General features: G+C 49.2%; 1 long non-coding RNA gene across 1 annotated transcript; it reads right to left on the reverse strand.

Annotated features, from left to right (window-relative positions):
• Positions 1 to 827: 827 nt before the first annotated feature.
• On the reverse strand, positions 828 to 2,308 carry LOC142817447 (uncharacterized). Its single transcript, XR_012895238.1, has 3 exons — positions 2,209 to 2,308; positions 1,167 to 1,296; positions 828 to 1,038 (listed from the first exon to the last, which is right to left on the reverse strand). It is a non-coding gene; the product is annotated as an uncharacterized LOC142817447 (long non-coding RNA).
• Between the last annotated feature and the right edge of the window lie 18,025 nt (positions 2,309 to 20,333).

The raw sequence follows: 20,333 nt of genomic DNA on the forward strand, positions 1-20,333 counted from the left end.
TCTCAATATCAATCCACTCTGGTGTTGAAGTGAACATACAACTTACCGGTCACACAAGTTCCTTTTGTGACAGCTGAACGACTGGTTAATGTTTTCTCCGGCAAGACGAAGTCAGCAGAAATTCTTTCACCAGCTACAAGGGAGCTGTCACCTGCAGAGGTTTGGTCAACAGTCGATTTGGGTAAAAAAAAAGAAATCGCGACACTGAACGCACCCTGTTCATCGGGGCACCTCAATGTGTGGGAGCCGCTTTTTGAAGCCTCTACCGCAGGTCCTGAAGAAATGAAATTACGACAATGTGTCAGTAAGAGGCTTAAAATAACACAAACTGAAGCTCATCCGCACCTTGCAGTGCAGCTTCTGCAGTCATGTCACAGTCACTATTTAAAGCGACGCTCGGAGAACGTGCATATATGTGCAGTTGGTACAAGTTACAAAGCTTGTAGCATGGGGAAACTTAAACAGCTCTTTCAAATGCGCAAATTGGTCGAACGTGGAGGAAAAGAGAAGGCACCAACTAGGAAACAAGTAATTTGTGATTTTTGGAATTATCAACAGTGCCAGCTTTCACCGATGAAAGGTATATGTACATGTGCACTCAGGCTTGAAGATAACGTGAAATAGCCCTTGAAAGTCTTTCAAAACAAGTTGCACTGGTCAAGAGCATCAAAAAACGACAGAAATGTAAGGCTGCTGTTAGGAAGGTAATAGCCCATAGTTCACAAAATTTAAGACTTTCCAAGTGTTACTTCTATAGTGTGGTTTCTACACCGGCTACAAAGATCTTCGCGGTTAATTGTCGCCACTGATTTAATACAATTGGCTGCTATTACACATATTTGAGTTTCAGTCAATCACTTACATGGTGTAGCTGGTTGCACACTGGGAACAGACATTCTTGTAAGCCTTGTGTGCCCAGGGTCCATGAAACTTTGAGCAGTAAAATGGTCGCTACAAACCCTGTACGTTGCGTACAATAGGCTGGCCGGCTTACTAAGGAGATCATCGCGTCCAGCATACTGCATCCATGCTTTCATCCTGCATCGGCAATGAACTACCAGCTGAAAGGGAAGTGCTTAAATAGTGATTTTTTATTGTTACCTTCAGTGAGCAAGTATGAACAGTAAGCCTAAAGACATGCAAACCATACAAAAGCTTTAACACACCTGCCGTCCCGCGGTATGCGGAAGAAACTCGTCCCAGGCTTCTTGTAGGTTCTGCCATTGTTGAAGCACCACGATACACAGCAGTAGCTGCCGTAGCTTGGACCGCCGGACGGCATGGCATCAGCGCGGTCTGAAAATGTTAGTAAGTGGATGCTTCGCTGTCAAATTACGAAAAAGATATGTGCACGTCATAAGTGTACCAACAAACCCCTTTGAATGATTAGCTAATCGATGCACAATACAAAACCAGTGATACATCTGTGACCCATAAAACTCTGACTTGCAAAGATATACATCAAGACCACGTACAAAGATCTTCAGAAGTTTCCAGGCCGCTATCCCTTGTAATGCAATGGTATCGCGGCCTGGGAACTTTAGAACACCTTCGTACGTACGCAGTTTCAGCAGTACATTGGGAAGAAAAATCGTAGTTGAAATTTGTGCGGTAAAATTATATTGGAAACGTCAAAAAAATTTGTGGGCAGCTTGCACTAGTGGCACAAGGCTAGCGAAGAAACGAAGATGATGGCCACTTGGCTAGTCCAGATTTGCCTCCGGCACATCAAGAATTATTCGTGTTGCGAGCCTTCGGGAAACGTGTCGTGAAGCATGCGAGGCCCAGCGAACGCTTCTCAATATTTTGCACCGAGCCTATGACCTAGCTGCCCAGCTATGCTCAGCCTACAGACGCTCGCGTCCGTGGCAGACGCAGCACGCGTCGCCTCGGCTTGACACCATGCCGCCTTTGCTATACTGCATACGTTGCACAATGTTCCCGTCTAGCCGCCGCATAGAACCACAAACTTTCTTTTTAGCGAACCTCCCAGTCCTTACAAGCTTCAGAAAAAGGTTACAACTGTGTGAATGAGACGCCACGTGAGAAACAAACTCGCACACACGAAGTGCAATGTGTGTGTGTGCATCTTTCTATGTTTGTTGCATGGTGTCTAATTCGCACAGGTGTAACCGTTTTCTGAAAAAAATGACCGAACAAGACCAACAACATGTCATTCAACAAGCTTCGCTCTAAAACGTGCTTCACCTGTTATCTCACGCTTGAAAACGCCGACGCAGCCGATGTTGACGAAAGCGACGAAAGCTTCTCGCTGTCAGTCATGCATGGGCTTGTCGCTGGGTAGATGGTGTTTATGACAGTACGGCTGAAGAAAAATAATCGCGTAAGGTGTGTTGAATAAATTGTTGTTATGTATAAAAACATACCAAATTTGGGCGTATAATTATTATTTTGTAAAAACAATTCTGTTGCATTGATTATAACTGTTTTTTTTTGGCGCTTGCGCCCTCTGACGTTTGGTGAGAGCACTAGCTCGTTACGTAGCCGTGACGCACTTCCTGAGGTCAGGTTTCGCGGAGTGTCCGCTCTTGTCTTCTTCTTTCTCTATGGTTATATTATTACCGTTCAGCTATTCAAAGCGAAGTGTTTCACTCGCACGCCCAACGAGTTTAATGTGAGAACTTTTCCGGGTCACATAGAGCTCCAAGTGCGTCTTACAGTTACAAGTTTTCCATAGTGAGTTTTTAATTGGGGGCAAAGTTCTTTGAAGATTTAGACATCCATACGTGTTTCTGTGTGTTATTTCGTCGGGAACAACTATCTTTTATTATAGAACTAACGTAGCATTTACATAACATATCAAAGGCACTTGATCTTTAAGTGGGCACCATCAGAAAAGAGCATGTTTCCGCCATCTTTGCAGTGGCAAAAGGCGGCTTCCCTTCTGCTGGCAAGGCATAGCGGGAGCTTTCACTCTATCAGTTTTTTTAATCTTCCTTGGTCTGCACCATCCCACAGAAACAGGCAGTAGACATCAAAACAATGCTGGAAACAACAACAACAACAACATCAAAAAACCCCGTTCGCATGCACGGGAGTTTGGCTTGATCGGGCACGTCATGCGCACGTGATATCTTGGTCGGATACCACAAATGATAGGGAAGAGATTTGGCTTGCGAAGGCTTCATGGAAGAGCGGCAATGGTTTCGAGCTCGCCTGCTTTCATCCTCGTTTCACAGCGCTTCAAAAAAAAAGCAGATACCACGTACCGGTTGTAGAGGGTGGTGCTTGTGTAGGCCCTTTCACTGTTTACAAACACAGCTCCTTGATGACACCTGGTTTTGTCCACCAATATGCCAATATAGTGGTGGGCAAAAAGAGCTTTAGAAAGTACCGCGATGATTTTCTATATTTTCTTTCTCTTATTCGCAAGATAAACTCAGATAAATCTTTCGAGCTACAAAAATTCTATAAGAGATTCCTTTGACCTTTACGCACGTACCTTTTATCTGAAAAACTAAAGAGAGGTATCTCTTACAGTTTAAATGGAACTTGAAAACGTGCTTTCAGTTTCGAAGTTAGGAGCTGGTAAATGAGGTGACCGAAAGTTTTCTAGGGTACATTGCTTGTGACCTTGAAACCGTCTATATTATTACCTGCATGTAATGGGTTGGGAGCAAGAGGGGCTCTCACCTTGCAAAATAAAAGAAGATCGCGTGCGCCTAATTCGCTCGAGATCCAGCCGCGACGGACTCGGTTTTCAAAAGCTGACTACATCTTGGCTAATGAAAAGAATCGTTGCAAACTGATGCAGGTGCTGGGTAGCCCTCAAGGTTGTTGCAGACCCCTCTAGGGAGTCGCCCTCCGAGTCGTGTCCCAGTTAACACCCCTGTGCATCGGGCCAGCCGCCAGCCCGAATTCAACGACACAGATCCCATCGCTTCAACAGGTATGACGAGTGCTTCGGTTCAAACAGCTTCAACCGACACGGGAACCACGATTGCGAACCGGTATACGTTGGAGAACCCCCGGGTCTCGACGGCGTTCCAGGGCACGGAGCGCGAGGACATAGAAGACTGAACTTGTCTACTTCTACCTGGAGGACGGTGCGCGTACGTGGTACCAGAATCGCGAGGAACACCTGACGTCGTAGCACGAGTTCTGTCCTAGGCTTCTGGAGATCTACACAAGTGCCGATCACCAAGAACGGGCGGAACGAGTGATTAATGCCCGGGTCCAGTTGCAAAATGAAACGGTTACCACTTACGTGGAAGACAGGACACGCCTCTTCCCACGAGCTGACCCACGGATGGTGGAGGATAAGAAGTTGCACTATCTGATGCGTGGTGTTGAAGAGAAGGACTTCGCCAGCCTCGTGTGGAGCTCTCCTGAGACCATCGCGTAGTTCTTGACAGAGGCTGTTACTATGGAAAAGATGCTGCAGCAACGTTCCAGCATGTATACAGACAAATAAGTGACGTGCGCGCTGTGGACATTCTCGCCACAACTGAAACCAAGGACAGCCTACGAGAACTTATTGGTTCCGTGGTGCGCGAAGAACTGCAGAAGGCCGGCGTGACACCTTATCCCAAGTCTGGCTCAATTGCAGTGGTTATCAGAGAGGAGCTGTACCAGGCACTACGGGGCCCTCGCCTCCAGAAAGCTCCGCCCCCCCCCCTGAATACGGCCGTGAGACGATCACATATGCGGAAGCCTTAAAGTGGCCTCCTGCCTCTCCGCCATTGTTCGTTCGCGCTCCTCCCACCGTGTCGCTTCAGACGGCGCAGCCAGTAGGGTACTACGATGATAGGTTTGCGTCGCCACCATTTGTCCGTGCCGCCCCAGTTAGCTATTATTCGGAGCCGCCAGATCATTACATCTATGATAGGCGCACGTCCCCTCGGAAGTCAGATATCTGGCGTACACCCGACCGCCGGCCTCTGAGCTTTTACTGTCGTGAAGCAGACCACTTTTAGCGCCAGTGTCTATACCACCGACTAGGGCTTCGCGACTTCTCTGCATACTCGCCGCCACCCCGGCATGGCCAGCGACCCCGCGACATTAAAAACTTCGCCCAGCGCCCTGCATCACCGTCCGCTGGGCGCCAGTCGCGTTCACCGTCGCCGAGGCAATTTTCATCGCTGCCCCAGTGGTATTGTACCGCACGGTCTCCAAGTCCCCGCCAGGAAAACTAACTGGAGCGACTTCTGTGGGCGGGGTGGCTGAACATTTAAGTGCCGAAAACCCCTGACCGACTCAGAGACGTAACGATACTGCAGAATACGAACAGCCTTCACCTGATATACCAGTTACGATTGATGGTTACGCGGTTGACGTGTTAGTGGACACCGGTGCCGACTACTCAATATTGAGTGGGAAACTGGCCCCGCAGCTAAAGAAAGTAATCACGCCGTAGCACAACTCACAGATTTGGACGGCTGGCGGCCATGTTGTTACTCCGCTGAGTGCGTGCGCTATATACTAGCGTTCAGATCCAAGGATATAAGTTTGTCGCTAAGAGCCTTTTCCTACGTGACTGCTTTCGTGACGTTATTCTTGAAGTTGAAGTTCTGCAAGAATATGGCGCTAATACTTACCTGCAAGAGCGCCGTGCCACGTTTTCAGCCGACCGAGCTATTGATGTACAGGACGACGAACCGCATCTCGACATACCTTGTGTTTCTACAGAGAGCGTTACGCTTTCTCCTCGAGCATGTGTCATAGTCGACGTCACATGCTGCAATTTAGTCGATGGTGAAGCGGTGGACGAAACGAACTTGCAGCACCGACGAAAACTGGACATTTGTGTAGCCAGAAGTGCCATATGCTTCATGGTGGCCGATCTCAGTTGCTTGTTACCAACTTTAGCAATGAGCATCAATACCTCTTCCACGGCACTTCAATCGCTTTTGCCAACGGCCAACTCGCAGGGCATAAAGCCTGCAGCTGTGTGCACTGAACGTGTCACTATCTAAGGTGAACTTTATGTCATTGAATTTTTCATGCTGGCGTCTTGCTCCCACGAAGTCATTCTTGGATGGGACTTTCTTTCGCGTCATCGGACCATCATAGATTGCTCATGTGCAGAAGTTGCCGTTACACTGCTGCCAACTTCTCGTTTGGTGGATTTCCTTGCCAAATTTTGCAAACTTGTCGTTGGTGCAGACACGGACATAGCCCCGAACACAGCCACCCTCGTAGCCCTGACCAGTATGGCCGCCCCTGCTGGAACAGTTTTGTTTACTCTGTCTGACGTATTTCTCCACCGCCGTAACCTACACCTGCCATTCGCCGTAATCACCGTGGAATCTGGTGCTACCAGCATGCTTATTGCGAATTCGCTATCGTCGCCAGTCACCTTACTTTGCGGGTAATGTTTGGCCAGCATACAAGACGTTGACCTCCTGCGCCCTCTAGAGTTTGCCGAAAACCAACCGCGCCTCCAGTTCAATGCCATGACGCCACCTGTTGTCACAGAACGAGCGCTCAAAAAGGGCGCGCCGCCAAATTCCCGCGACCAAACGCCGGAGTGACGCCGCGAAGTCAAAAGAAAAAGAGAAAAAGAAAACAAGCTCCCCGGGCACACTCCCTCTCCTCTCGGAAGCGTGGCTTCACCGACGAACTTCCTCACCCCACATCGGCAGCCGAGCAAGCACTCGAAATTTCTAGAAGGAAAGAGGCGTGGTGGTGCCGGGTTGAGTCACCCGTCGGGGACGGCCCTCGTATCGTCTCGACCTTTCCCCAACCTTCGCTGCGCATCGCGCCGATGAAATGATGAGAACTTTCTGGAATCTCGCGCGGAAGGTATTTAATCGAGCAGCCGAGACGAGAGATCAGGAGAAGACGGAAGTTAGCGCCAGAGCGCGTAGGGATTCCGCCGTGTAGTCGGCGAAGGTTTTGTCCGTAGAGACAAAGCAGGAGAAGAAGATGATGTCCACCTGAAGGATGACGACTCGAGCTACAGGCAAGAGTGTGTGTGTTTACCGCTATCGAGCGAAGACGCGTAGCAACAGCTGCGTGTGTGAAGCCGACGTGTTTCCGGCGAAGAAGTTTGAAGCTTGGAGAGTGGCCACTTGAAGACGCGGGGTTTCCTGGAAGAGAAACTTCGGCGAGGTTTCCTGGAAGAGAAACTTCAGGGGCAGCGGAACAACAAAAACGCTGGACTTTGAGTGAGTGATTCTCGGAAGAGTATCATCCAGACTTTTGTTCCAAGAACTTTGGACTGAATAGGTTTTCTATCTCTTTAGTCTTTAAGTGTCTTGGTTGTTCAATGCATGCGACTGTATTGTAGTGCATATTGTTGTCTGTGTCCGTTGTTTCGAGTGTGGCTGATTGTACTGTGTAGTACGTTGTTTGATTGGTGACATATTGTACTCAACTATTGTGGAGGTGCACTCTTGTGTATTGTTTTCGATCTGCCATTTTTGAGAATATAATTTTTGTTTTGTTTATCAACTCTTGGCTCTGACTTATTCTTTGGGCCACAGCTGGCGTCCGCTGGCGCGCCAAAAAGGACCACTTCTAAATTGTCCACGCTTTCGTGGTGCGGTTCGGGGGGCCGATATTTCGGCCTTGGAATTAGCCCGGCGATCGCCTCCCTAATTAACAGGACCTGTGACAATTAATCTGGCGTCCGCGACAAAAACCTTTTGGTGCACAGTGTGTCCAAAGTAGTGAGAAAGAGCCTCAAGTGTTGATAATGCTATCGGAACGATTTTGTGTGTTGTTCAGTGTTCTCGTTAACGAGTGCAGGAGAGTGTTCCGATATACTGAGTTAGGCAGATATTTTTTGCACGCGGCAAGGTTTTCATTGCGAGACACAATGGATCTCGAAAAGTTAGTCACTCTTGGTGAGAAGATGGGTCTTTCTGGCGCCGAACTACGGAAGTGGGTCATTCAGAAAGAAAAAGAAGAAAAAGAGAGGGCCAAAGAAGAAAAGGCAGCTGAGCTGGAAAAAGAAAGATTGGCGGTCGAAAGAGCCAAAGCGGAAAAAGAAGCTGAGTTGGAGAGAGAAAGGCTGTCCGCTGAGAGGGCGAGAGAAGAAAGAGAGGCAAAGGAGCGACAGCTGAAAGAAGAAAGAGAGGAAAGGGAACGGCAGCGGCAGCACGAGATGGAACTCGAGCGGCTCCGTTTGCAACAGCGAAGTGAAACTACCGTCCAAGCTAGAGTTGAAAGCAGCGAACGGGAAGATCATGGCTTCCGCTTGAACCCAAGCAAGCTGCTCGTAGCGTTTGATGAAAGGAAGGACGACCTTGACGCGTACCTTCACCGATTTGAGACGATTGCAAGGAGCCAGAATTGGCCGGAACATCAATGGGCAACTGCTTTGAGTACTTGCTTGAGCGGTGAAGCGCTCAGTGTGTACGGCAGGCTGACACCGACCGATGCAGCCAACTATGCAAAGGTGAAAGCTGCTTTGCTGAAGCGATTTAGATTTACTGTGGAAGGATTCTGGGACAGATTTCGGACAGGAAAGCCAGCTGATGGTGAGACGGCTACGCAGTATGCCGCCCGACTTTGTCATTATTTCGACAGATGGATTGAACTTTCAGGGACAGCGCAGGAGTACGATGAGCTTAGAGAGCTCCTAATTAGAGAACAATTTCTTACTAGTTGCCACCCAAGCCTGTCGCTATACTTGAAAGAGAGGAGAGCTAAGTCACTTGAAGACATGCTTGAGTTAGCTGATCAATTCTTGGAAGCGCAAGGTGGCACTGATTTGGCCAAGGTCAAGAAGGAGTGTCCCGAAGATTCGAAGAAATCGGCTCCTGAAGAAAAGAAGCGTGCACCGGAGAGCATTCCGCGATGTTTTCTGTGCAACCGAGTGGGTCATCGCGTGAACAACTGTCGTACTAACTTTACGAGCCCTAAGGTATTAAAATGTTTCAAGTGTAGACAGACTGGGCACAAAGCAGACGCATGTCGAAACGGAGCGAGTCAAACTCACCAGGTATCCTGTGTGCAAGCGGCACCGAAATCCGGTAATAATGCCGTCACAGATGGATTCGTAGAGTTGAAAAATGGGGAGAAAATTCCTATTGTGGGTGCTGTAATGACAAAACAGCCAACCGGTGTTACGAAGGGAATGCCAACGCTGCCTGGAAAAGTTGCGGGCAAAAAGGTTACAGTGTTAAAAGACACCGGTAGCTCCACGGTTATCATGCGGAGAAATTTGGTACGGGAAAGTGAGTTAACAGGCAAAACGAAACCGGTTTGCCTAATTGACCATACAGTTCGGATGCTTCCCGAAGCAGAAATTGAGGTTGAAACCCCGTACTTCAGCGGGAAGGTTACTGCTTTATGCATGACGACCCCCCTCTACGACCTTGTCATCGGAAACATCGACGGGGCGCGAGGACCGAATGATCCGGAATGTTTGGGAGAAGACCCGAAGATAGAGCCCTAGCCAACCCAGCGACCGCGAAATACAGTGGAGGAGCAGCCCGTGACGGATCTCACTAGAGCCCAAGGTGAAGCCGCGGTGCAAGAGACAGTGAATGAGAAGATGATCGTGTTGAATGAGTTCACATACCGAGCAGCTGGACTTACGTCGGCACGACCTCAACCGACCGACAGTGTAAAGGTGACGGAGTTGGCCAGCCAGGCCAAATGTCGGGACGTGAACAAGCGGGTGAGTAACCGGGCAGGATCGGTTGAGCGTCATGACCCGTTAGCAGTGTCGGAAGTGACAACGATGGCTGAGACGCCGCCTCAGACACCGTCGTTGGAAGGGGCTCGCCGGAACAGAACGAGCAAAAACAATAAGAAGAGATCGAGAGAGCACCGCAAGAAAGGGCGCAAGCGCCGCTCGAAATCCACCGGATAGGTGTCGAAGTCGACTTGGAATGTGTTTGACAGTGCTATATGTTAAGTTAATGTGATTGTTCTCCTGTGCCACAACTGTATGTCGAGTGAGTCAAAATGTTTGTTACGGTGATGTGATGTATAGTATTGTATAATTGTTGTAATGAGAGAACATTGTACATTTGTATTGTTGGGAATATGTGATGGAGTGTTGAATTCATGTACCTGTGGCTATATTTCATGTGTTGTGGAATTGAATTACAATCTGCAATTGTATTGAGCGATCTATTGTGAATGTGAAGTGTTATGAGCGACGGATTGTGTTACAGTCTGTGAGAGTGTGTGGTGTCTGTTCGCGCTCGTTTGTGTGGTTTTGAATATTATGAGATAATATTCTTAAAGTGGGGGGCAGTGTCACAGAAAGAGCGCGCAAAAAGGGCGCGCCGCTAAATTCCTGCGACGAAACGCCGGAGTGACGCCGCGAGGTCAAAAGAAAAAGAGAAAAAGAAAACAAGCTCCCCGGGCACACTCCCTCTCCTCTCGGAAGCGTGGCTTCGCCGACGAACCTCCTCACCCCACATCGGCGGACGAGCAAGCATTCGAAATTTCTAGAAGGAAAGAGGCGTGGTGGTGCCGGGTTGAGTCACCCGTCGGGGACGGCCCTCGTATCGTCTCGACCTTTCCCCAGCCTTCGCTGCGCATCGCGCCGACGAAATGATGAGAACTATCTGGAATCTCGCGCGGAACGTATTTAATCGAGCAGCCGAGACGAGAGATCAGGAGAAGACGGAAGTTAGCGCCAGAGCGCGTAGGGATTCCGCCGTGTAGTCGGCGAAGGTTTTGTCCGTAGAGACAAAGCAGGAGAAGAAGATGATTTCCACCTGAGGGTTGACGACTCGAGCTACAGGCAAGAGTGTGTGTGTTTACCGCTATCGAACGAAGACGCGTGGCAACAGCTGCGTTTGTGAAGCTGACGTGTCTGGCGAAGAAGTTTGAAGCTTGGAGAGTGGCCACTTGAAGACGCGAGGTTTCCTGGAAGAGAAACTTCGGGACCACTTGAAGACGCGAGGTTTCCTGGAAGAGAAACTTCGGGACCACTTGAAGACGCGAGGTTTCCTGGAAGAGAAACTTCGGGAGCACTTGAAGATGCGAGGTTTCCTGGAAGAGAAACTTCGGGAGCACTTGAAGACGCGAGGTTTCCTGGAAGAGAAACTTCGGGAGCAGCAGAACGACAGAGGTTTCCTGGAAGAGAAACTTCGGGGGCAGCGGAACAACAACAACCCTGGACTTTGAGTGAGTGATTCTCGGAAGAGTATCATCCAGACTTTTGTTCCAAGAACTTTGGACTGAATAGGTTTTCTATCTCTTTAGTTTTTAAGTGTCTTGGTTGTTCAATGCATGCGACTGCATTGTAGTGCGTATTGTTGTCTGTGTCCGTTGTTTCGAGTGTGGCTGATTGTACTGTGTAGTACGTTGTTTGATTGGTGACATATTTTACTCAACTATTGTGGAGGTGCATTCTTGTGTATTGTTTTCGATCTGCCATTTGTGAGAATATAATTTTTGTTTTGTTTATCAACTCTCGGCTCTGACTTGTTTTTTGGGCCACAGCCGGCGTCCGCTGGCGCGCCAAAAAGGACCACTTCTAAATTGTCCACGCTTTCGTGGTGTGGTTTGGGGGGCCGATATTTCGGCCCTTGGAAATAGCCCGGCGATTGCCTCCCTAATTAACGGGACCTGTGACACCTGTGGCCACACTGCCCGCGCCAGGCTCATTCCACCCTCTATTGCCACTGAGCTATCGCGGACAAAACGACGCGAACTCTTGTCCCTTCTTCGCGAGTTCCACTCTTCCTTCAATTGTGCTCAACCATCTTTGTGTCGCAGAGCGAACATCACGCACCACATGAACACCAGTTCTCATGCTCCCTCACGCCGACTACCATATCGAATTTCAGCGGAAGAGTGCCGTATTATCAACGAACAAGTCGATGATGTGCTGAAACTGGTGTCATCCAGCCATCGCAGAGTCATTGGTCGTCCCCTGTTGTGCTTGTGCGCAAAAAGGATGGATCTATGCGACTCCGTGTCCACTACCGCCGGCTGATTAAGATAACTCGAAAGGCCATGTACCGGTTGCCACGCATCGACGGTGCTCGCGATTGCTTGCAAGGAGCTGAATATTTCTCCTCTTTGGGTTTCCGCTCAGGTTATTGGCAAGTTTCAATGGCTGACCCTGACCGATTGAAGACTGCTGTTGTTACACTTGATGGGCTGTACAAGTTTCACGTCATGCCGTTTGGACTCTGCAACGCCCCAGCTACCTTCGAACGGATGATGGACACCAGGTACATCAATTTCTGAACGTGTGTTGCGTACTTTTTGAACAAGCAACATATTCATATGTTCGTTCTTATAGTGCTCATGTATCCACCGAACACCGTAATATCGAACAGAGTGCGAATGGGTGAGCATAAGTAAAGAAAATGTGCCTATAACCAGCCCGTGGTCATTGCAGAATCAGCGACATTCAGTCTAGGTATAATCTAGACGCATGGTGACCGCCTGCACCCTCCTCCCTGTATCCTGCTTCAGCGGCTCGACGGGAAGAGTCTCAAAACGGCGTTACAATGAATAACAACGCGAGTTCCATGAAAACAATTTAATCGAGTGTAACCCGTGAGCGCAGAACGCGGCCCTCTTCTTTGATCACTTGGCGATCGGGCTGTCGTTTTATTGCGATAGCAGTTATATCAACACTCTCGGTGGGATTTCGCCGCCGGCGTCGGCGTCATTGATTGATATGCGGTGTTTAACGTCCCAAAACCACCATATGATTATGAGAAAAGCCGTAGTGGAGGGCTCCGAAAATTTTGACCACCTGGGGCCCACACCCAAATTTGGACACATGGGCCTACAGCATTTTCGCCTCCATCGAATATGCAGCCGTCGCAGCTAGGAGTTGATCCCGCGACCTTCGGGTCAGCAGCCGAGCACCTTAGCCAGTAGGCCATTGCGGCGGGGCCCGGCGTCGACATGAGAGTCGGCGTGAATGTCATGCACCGTATATGCATGCGTATCTATATATACGAAAATGCAAAAAGAAAGAAAAAATTCCAGAAAAAGGACTCCGGCGTGCAGAACCAAACGTGGAACCTCTGCTTCGTGAAAGCGAAACATTAACCAATATTAACTGAGGAAAACCTCCTTCAACGTTCAAACGCGAAGCTATTTCTATCTTACCGCTGCTGGCGGTAAGATAGAAAAACTTACCACTGCTGGCGGGCATTTTGGTGGGGAACTATCGTGTTTTCAGCATTATCAGCAAGATGGAGCAATGAGCGCGCGGTGGCTCTTATCTTTCACGCGCACTTTGGCCCACGCAGAGGAGGAGAGTGGATGATCTCTCGCGCGCCCATATTTCCTGGTGGGTAGGATCATACGTTTTGGCTGGCGTTGGGCTTGTACTGGAATGATTCTGTTGAAGTTACGGGGCACACAAAGGTCACTGCAATGGTTACAAAGCCTCCGTTTGCGAAAAGGGCGCGCTTTTCAGACACAGTGCTGTAACAACTGAGACCCTTATTCGCGTTCATCTGTACCTGCAACTACGTTTCGTACGTAATTTGGGCACGAGAAACGCGCGGTATGTTTCGATCTGCTTTCCACTTTGCGCGTGACCTTCCAGTTTGTTGCTATCGAGTTTCTTTCTTCGCCTTTGCGGCAAAGCTGTTACTTTTTTCTTCGCAAGTGCCCTCCTTGCTATACAACCTGAAACTTTGAAGTATAATAAGTTTCGACCACATGCGCATCGCTTGACGAGGAATCGCAAATATATGTGCTCTAATATGGGCGACGCAAATCTACTGCAAAAAAGGCCCATTTGGAAATATTTTGAGCGCAGTCACCGACTCTTCTTTAATAATTGGACGTGTCATCATCATTTGTATAATTTCGTCATCATAGATATCATCATCAGTGTGTGCCAGCTCGAGCTCGTCTCGCATAAAGCTCTTCCTCATAAGTGGTGGACGGTGCTTCTCGATCCCCAAGTCCTCTCGCTCGTTACCCCTGGAGCTCTGCTCGGGTCGTCGTCTAGTACCACCCGCCATGGCAGTGCAAGACAATCCTGGTCCATCCAACACCACCAGCCCAGTGCAGCCTCCGCCGTCGACCCTGGTCATCCACAGCCACCAGTGTGATCCGCCAGTATTCTCGGGTCTCAAAGGGGATGACGTTGAAGAATGGTTTCACACACACCCACGACCTCGTCAGTGAGTTGGACAGGTGAGATACTATACACAATTTACGAACGATCCCTTTCTATCGAACTGATGTTGCTAGAACCCGGTTTTGGAACCACCTCCAAGATCTTCCCAACTGGGACACGTTCGCATGGCAGCTCCGTCAGATTTTTGGTTCCCCCCAGTGTTCGCGCTGAAGCAGCAACGAAGAAGCTTGCTGAACGCATTCAGCTGGCGGGTGAATCATACACCTCGTACATTGAGGATGTTCTTGCCCTGTGCAAGCGTGTAAATTCATCCATGCCTCAAAGCGACCAAATACGCTATTATATCAGAGGCACAAATACCGTCGCATTCAACGACCTTGCGTCGCAAAACCCTACCACGACTCAAGATGTCATCACCATTTGCTAGAGACTTGAAGAACTCTAGCCTCTTCGTCTTTGCAATGATGCCTCGGACATTCGTCTTCCTGCGGCCCTCGATAAGCGTTCCCTGGTCCGCGACATCGTTCGTGAGGATCTTCATGGGCTCTGCTCTTCCTGCACTCCACCATCTACTTTAGCCGCAGCTCCAACCAACTTGCGAGACATCATAAGGCAAGAGATTGCATCCGCCTCACATCTACCTTGTTCCGCCGAATCCAGACATCGTCAGGTACCAACGTGCGCCGAATTCACGGTGCTCTCAGCACCCAACACTATCCTAGCGGCTACAACAGGTGGCCATGTACCAGTGACGTCAGTGTCACCACCGATGCGCCCACAGCCGTATTACGCCATGCCGCGTCCTCGGCACCCAATCTGTTATTATTGCGGCTATAGGGGTCATATATCTCGCTTTTGCCGAAGGCACCAACAGGTCGAGAAGCGTGGCTACGCTCCAGAGGAACGCGGACGCTTAAGTCCACTCACTGACTACCAGCGCACGCCTTACTGGTCTTCTTTTCAGCGTTCGCCCTCTCCGCCTTACAGTAGTGGTCTGCCTGTGAACTCCCGTGAGTCTCGCCGCTGCTCACCATCTCCCAATCACCGTTCCATGTCGACTCTGCGACACGCCTCCAATGTTCTGAATGCCCACTTAGAAAACTCCCCAATGCAGTTTTAGGAGGGGAAACTGCATCCACCGGACAGCCAGCATTTCCTCCAGACAGACCATCGAACTTGCTAACAGTGTTAGTAGAAGGTATACGCGTTGAAGCTCTAGTGGATACTGGCGCTGCTATTTCCATTATTCGCTCTGACTTTTGCACCCGTCTCCGCAAAGTAACAACGCCTTACTCGGGCCCGTCTTTCCGTGATGCGACGAAAGCCATTTGTCGCCCACTCGCCCAGTGTACAGTTAGTGTTTTCATAGGCGGTATTCGTCATCATATTGCTGTTGCAGTTCTCCGTGAGTGCACCCACGAACTCATTTGGGGTGGGATTTTCTGTCGTCTGCACGCGCTTCTATATATTGTCGTCAGCGCCTCATCCACCTCAATGCCGCTGACTCTTCTGTATCAGAACATGAAGAGCGCATTCGTCTCATCACCACTTCAGATTATGTTCTTTGGCCATCCCGAGAAGAAGTAATTAGCGTTGATTGCATCAACATAGTGGATGGCGACGTGCTTCTACTACCCTATGGCCACACGGTACAGTGAGGCATTCTGATCATTCCAGGCCTTGTTCGTTATTCTGAAGGGTCTGCTTATATTACTGCGTTGAATCAGACCCCCGAACCCTTATTGTTGCCCTGTGGATCAACAGTCACATGCGCTATTGACCCGCATCCCGTTGCGATTGTTGCCCTTACAAGTCAAGAAAACCTACCAGAGCCAAGCACGCCACCACTCAACTCTCCCACTCTTCTATCGGTGACGATAAGCCCTGATCTGACAGCAGCCCAGAGTCAAGAATTGCTGAATTTATTGAACAGACATCTCTCTTTTTTGACATTCAATCTGCTGTCCTTGGTATGACAACTCTGCGACTCATAGAATTCATACTGACGGCTCCCGAAATATTCACCGGAGTCAATACCGCGTGTTCCTTGCAGAAAGGAAGATAATCGAGGAAAACGTCTCAGACATGCTTCGTGGAATATCGTACGTCCTTCCTCGAGTCCATGGTCTTCACCAGTTGTTTTGGTGCAAAAGAAAAACGGAACAGTACGTTTTTGCGTCAATTACCGGGCACTGAACAGAACGCGCAAAGATGTTTACCCTCTCCCACGAATCGATGACGCACTAGATCCGTTGCATAGCGCAGAGTATTTTTCCAGCCTTGACCTGCGATCGGGCTACTGGCAAATACCAGTGTCCAAATCTGACAAAGACAAGACGGCTTTTACCACCCCAGATGAGCTATATGAATTTAACGTAATGCCTTTCGGACTTTGTAACGTGCCTGCTACCTTCGAATGTATGATCGATAGTGTACTGCGTGGCCTGAAGTGAAAAACCTGCTTATTCTAGCTCGACGACATCATAGTGTTTTCGTCTATCTTTTCGCAACATCTTCAACGTCTCGAAGAAGTCCTAGGTTGCCTTGCAGAAGCTGCTTTACAGCTGAATATAAAAAATTCACCTTCGGAAGCAAGACGATCAAGGTTGTAGGGCACTCATTCAGCAAAAACGGTATTCTTCCGGATCCTGAAAAGCTTGTCGCCGTCCTCGAGTTTCCCCGTCCATTGCGTCAAAAAGACCTGCGCAGTTTTCTCCGCTTGGCATCCTACTTTCGGCACTTCATACGCGATTTCGCAAGACTTGCCTCTCCGCTCCATCAACTGCTCGCAAGTAACATGGCATTCGTCTGGTTCGAAGACTATGAAAAGGCTTTCCTGGCGCTAAAGCAAGCCCTGACATCCAACCCGGTACTATGTCACTTCGATTCAGGTGCATCCACCATTCTTCACACTGACGCCACTGGTCATGGTCTCGGTGCCATTCTACTGCAGCGTGACAACATCGTACGTGAACGTGTCATCGCTTACGGAAGTCGTGCTGTGACTGCTGCCGAGAAAAATTACACAATAACCGAACAAAAGCGCCTTGCTGTTGCATGAGTGGTACAAAAATTTCCTCCATACCTCCACGGCCACCACTTCACAGTCGTCACAGACCACAACGTATTGTGCTGGCTTTCGTCGCTAAAAAACTTATCGGGCCGTCTTGGCCACTAGGTGCGCCGTTTACAAAAGCACAACTTTGATGTCGTCTACAGGTCTGGCAAGAAGCACCAAGATGCTGATGCTCTCTCTCGCTGCCCCTACCCAACCGTAATAGCCAACCGTCACCAATTTCCACCACAGCATTACCCATCGCAGGTCTCAGTTGCCTAAGATCCGGCCTCCCTTTTACCCTTGTGTCGTATCAACGCGTTGAACCTCACTGACGTACCAAATAGCACGCTTAGAAGGCACATCCACTCCTCCGAACGGCCGACTTTGCCGACAACTGAAACGATTCAAGCTTCACGATGGTGTTCCACATCGCTATATTTACCACGTTGAAGGAAACGAATGGGTGTCCGTTATATCACGTTGCCTACAGCGTCACGTTCTTGAGAAATTCCACGATAATCCTGCTGCGGGGCATCTCGGCTATCACAAAACGTACGACAAAATACGCAGTCGGTTCACCTGGCTTGGCCTCTCATCCACCATTGCCAAATATTTTTCTTCATGTTCCTTATGTCAACGGCGGAAATGACCCACTACTGCTCCTTTTGGCTTTCTCCAACCTCTTCCTTGTCCCGCTTTGCCATTTGAAGTCGTCGGGATAGACTCGTGCGGCCCCCTTCCCGTGACCTCCAATAGAAATCGTTGGATTGTAACGGCTGTTGACCACCTCACTCGTAACGCGGAAACAGCCTCACTGCACGCTGGTACAGCCACTGAAATAGCCGATTTTCTTCTGCGTAACATATTTTTACGCCATGGAGCTCCACGTGTTCTGCTCAGCGACCGCGGCAGGGCATTTCTTTCCTCTATTGTTGCTGAGGTTCTACGCGCCGCCAACACATCCACAAGACAACTTCTACTTATCATCCACAAACAAATGGCTTGACGGAACGCTTTCATCGTACCCTCTCGGACATGATTGCCATGTACGTTAACCCGGATCTCATGAACTGGGACGCCATTTTGCCATTCGTAACGTTCGCCTACAGTACAGCTACGCAACGCACCACCGGTCTTTCTCCCTATTTTCTGGTCCATGGTCGCTCTCCAAGTGTAACTCTGGACGTCTCCTTCCTTTCGGCTCCTGCTACCTCAGCAGGCCCTTTATCTGCACAATTTTTGTCTCGCCTCGAGCACTGACATCATCTGGCCCGAATCAACACCACCCTCTCTCAGGAAGCTCGCGAGCATCGCTACGACTCAACTCACCGTGCTGTCACCTTTTTCCCGGGAGATGAAGTTCTTCTGTGGACTCCCGTGCGTGTGCCTGGTTTATGTTAAAATTCCTCAGTCGTTTTATAGGACCCTATACGGTGACTGAACAATGTCCCCCTTAATTACCATATCTCAACATTTAATGCTCCCTCCGACCACCGTTGCCGTGGTACAGAAATTGTTCACGTTTCTCGACTGAAATTGTATACCCGACGCAATTCCAAGTAATATCTCTCGCGCGGCCAGGAGACCGCTTCCAGCGTGACGGGGAATTAGTGTGAGCGCAGTCACCGACTCTTTATCAATTGGACGTGTCATCATCTTTTGTATATTTTCCTCACCTGTAGATATCATAATCAGTGTGTGCCAGCTTGAGCTCGTCTCGAATAAAGCTCTTCCTCATAATATATACGCCCATTGTACTTTGCCTTTCGTACACCATGACTCGTCATTCCAAAATAAGCGCAAAGTTATATAAAAGCGCGAAATCATTTTTTTTCTGCCCATGTACGCTTAGCCAACACCGCAGCAGCCTTTTCGACCATACGAAAGCGGGGTGGAGAAAAAGTGGGCCACGCCCATCTCTGGAAACACCTACTCTCCGCGCGATTGCGACGGCTAGAGTACAGTGTACTCGAAGGGGTCAGTGGAATGAACGGAGCGGCCGCACCGCGTCTCGGCTGATTTTCCAGCGGGTGACAGTAGCGGCGGCGCTGTACTCGCATGGTACTGAAGATCTCAGGAGCGTCTGAATTGGGAACTTGCGTGCCGTAGCCCACCAAAGCGTGCAGTTGCTGGTTTTAAGCACCTTTACTGCGTTTTTGAGCCTTTATCAGTGTACATATGGCTGCTACGCGCCATGGTGCATGAGTAAATATACAGGCACGCCGAAATTGCATTGAGACAGTCACTGTTTCAGAAGCCAGCCGACCCACAATAAAGAAACAAAAAAAAAAAACATGTACAATCGGAATTTGCGTGGATCCGCCTAGCTTGTCACTCAAGCAGCGCTTTCAGCTGTGCTACATCATAAGTGGCTACTGGCGAACTGCAAAGAGAGGAATATCAAAATCATATGCTCGTTTTGTCGGCAGTCTATACTATATCCATAACACTGTTCATATGAGTCCACATGCGCTCGATTGTTCTACGAGAAACCCGAGTATAAGTAATGTTTTCACAACGTTTATATTGGTGACGACTAAGTTTTATGAAGTCAGCCTCTAGAGAGATAATAAATAATGCTTTCTGGAAGGCTTATCTTGTTTTAACCACGTGCTTTCGCGCTTATTTTGTTTCTTTTATGCAAGCTCCAAGTGCTTATAATACAAGGAGGCCGAGGTAGAGGGAGCCGAGCTGAAGGAACGCAAATTGCCACGTTCCATTTCTCAAGTTTTGTTATCGCCCCAAAACACTACACAATTCTCAGCGCAAACCACACCTGCAGTTTTCGTGAAGCTTCCGGACTTTAGTAGATCATTTCCATAAGATCACGCCCACTCTGCGAACTGTACAGATTGTTCTGGAACCTACGCCACCGCCAGCGATAACGCTAGAACATTCGATGGCAAGAGTATAAATGCCGACGCACTTTGCCGCTTGTCTGTTGCTGATCGACGGCCGACGCTCCGTTCGCCGCTATCAGTCCAAGACTGCTACTGTAGTCCGACTTTCCGTTTGCTGGGCAGAGGTTCGCCCAAATAAATAATTTATTATTCGACTCTCAGTGTGCTCCAATTGTCCCCGTCACGACCTCATGATATCTGGTGGAGGTGCTGCTTCGTTCATGTACCGGACGCCACCGTCAAGCCGTGAACAAAGCCACGTCGCGAAGAAGACACCGACGCCAACCAAGAGCAGTAAACAAGCCGCCGACAGCAAGGTCTCCCACCGGAGTACGGGCTTATACAAGACAAGGCGTGGAAGACCAAGGCCATGACTTCG

This window comes from Rhipicephalus microplus, chromosome 5, assembly GCF_043290135.1.
Source record: "Rhipicephalus microplus isolate Deutch F79 chromosome 5, USDA_Rmic, whole genome shotgun sequence".
Classification (NCBI taxonomy): Eukaryota; Metazoa; Arthropoda; class Arachnida; order Ixodida; family Ixodidae; genus Rhipicephalus; species Rhipicephalus microplus.